Here is a 2,311-nt window from a genome sequence, read left to right on the forward strand (position 1 = left end):
TTGAAGTAGCTTGGCTTTGCAACTGAGCTTCCAATTTAATCACTTCCTCTTCCAAAGGTGTCCTCATATGCCCAAATTGATTATTTTGTTTAAATCCTAGGGGATAAGAAGGTGTAGGATTCACTATAGGTTTCTAAGGATTATTCCAATGTATTATTTGATTGTCTAAAATTCCACTGATTATTATGACCAACTTTATTATTAGACTATTTAAAATTGGGGTGGTTCCACCAAACTAAGTTATATATATAAGGAATGTTTTGCCTTCCAATCAAATTTAGATATTTAATCCCTAGAGCACTATTATCACTAATAGAAATCAAATCTTTCTCTTCCAATTACATAGATGATCCTAAACCTAATCTTGAATTAACTCCAACAGTATGCAATTTCTTTGAAATTGAAGCAGCTTGAGTAGTAAGAATTGAAAAGGCATATGATTCATAAACTCCATGTATTCTTTTAGGATTCACTCTATCAACAGACCATTGAAAATTTTTTGTAGTAATTTCCTCTATTAGTTCATATGCTTCCTCAAACAACTTAGACATTAAAGATGAATGAATTATAATATCAATAACTAATCCTAGAGATCCTACGAATCTATTATAAAAAGTTTAAATAACTAACCAATTGGTAATGTATGGTGAGGGTATTTCCTAGGCATTTCCTTAAATCTCTCCAAATTTTCATACATTAACTCACCCTAAAATTAGGCAAAAGATTTGATATCATTTCTAAGTTTGGTAAAATTTTAAGGTGAGAAGTACTCAACTAGGAATTAATTAGCCAAACTCATTCCAAATGATTATAGAGCCTAGGGGTAAAAAATTCAACCACATATTTGGTTTGTTCCTTATAGAAAATTTGAATAATCTAAGTCTAATAGCATAATTACTAGTACAATTATACTTAAATGTGAAAGTTCGTGAGGGTTGTGAAACCATGAAGTTGCCCGAGGCTAACCAAGAGGGGGGGGGGGGGGATTGGTTATTTTAATTTTTTTTGGGGAAATATAACTTCTTTAAAAACTTTTCAGACCCACACATGATAATCGATACAGCGGATACGAAAAGAGTAAATTTCATAACAATGAAATAAAATAGATTTTTCAACCATACATATAATTACCAAAATTAAAGTGCAAAAAATAATCAGATAGAACACATTTTGAGCACACCAAATTTAAGTGGTTCAGTCAACCTGACTTACGTCCACTTCTTGGAGACTCCCTCTCCAAGTATTGCACTAAATAGTAGTGACTCTCCTTTTGCTCTTACAACAAGGTGGAGAAGCCTGTACAGACAATTTTTTACCTCATCGGTGTGGCAGAGAATTGTGACTCTTTTACAAGTAGAGAACATCAACTCTATTTTCACCCTCCTAATGATGGCCAGAGAACCACAACTATATTTTTACCCTCCTAGTGATGGTCATAGAACCACAACTATATTTTTACCCTCTAGGTGATGTTTAGAGAACCATGATCTTTGCTAAAGAACTTCTTCTCCGGAGCCACAAAGAATCCATGCTGATGCTTATTTATAGTAAACAAGAATCTTGCTTAGAGCAACCTTGTGAATACCCTCACAACTTCTTCGTCATAAAATCTCCCTCTCTTCTATCACAAAGCTCTTTTTCTTTTCTCCCTTAAGGATCTCTCTCCTGAAATCTCAATTGCCAAAGATCTTTTAGTAGGAGTATTATAAAATCTTAAGTAGCAGGCTTCAAGAAACCCTAATTTTTAAGAGATCTTTCTTCTATTCGTACAATATGATACATGTATCGTACAATACGATAAGTGCAATTTAGACTCATCCAGTAAGATCGTTCAGGAAAACTGTTCAACCTTTATAACATTTCGTACAGTATGATCAAAATATCGTATGGTATAAATTATAAAAATTACTTCTATTTATTTGGGATGATCCTTGGGATGGCCAACATCGTATACTATCGATCACCTAAGAGTTTGGATACCATACAATACTATCAGCACAAAAATCATGTATTTGTTTTGGTATTATCTATTGGATGACCATTTTCATATATGGGTAATCGATAGTATGAACTGTATCATATAGTACGGCTGATCACAATAATTATCCATGATTTAATTATCTGATATCAAGAGATTAATTAAGAAAGATTTTAATTATGACATACAGTGCAAGCCAAATCATAATATACGATCAACACATAATTAGTATCTTCATTAACCACCGGCGGCTAGAATTTTGACATAGCACAACAAATTGTACGGTACAAATTAAAATTATATAATATAAAGCAAGTTCATATAGTATGAAAC

The 2,311-nt window shown here is 32.5% G+C and overlaps 1 non-coding gene across 1 annotated transcript; it reads left to right on the forward strand.

Annotated features, from left to right (window-relative positions):
* The first annotated feature begins 638 nt into the window (after positions 1–638).
* On the forward strand, positions 639–745 carry LOC114580504. Its single transcript, XR_003701940.1, has one exon. It is a non-coding gene; the product is annotated as a small nucleolar RNA R71 (small nucleolar RNA).
* Positions 746–2,311: the final 1,566 nt, after the last annotated feature.

The sequence above is a fragment of the Dendrobium catenatum genome, unplaced genomic scaffold (genome assembly GCF_001605985.2).
Source record: "Dendrobium catenatum unplaced genomic scaffold, ASM160598v2 fragScaff_scaffold_123, whole genome shotgun sequence".
NCBI classification, from domain to species: domain Eukaryota; kingdom Viridiplantae; phylum Streptophyta; class Magnoliopsida; order Asparagales; family Orchidaceae; genus Dendrobium; species Dendrobium catenatum.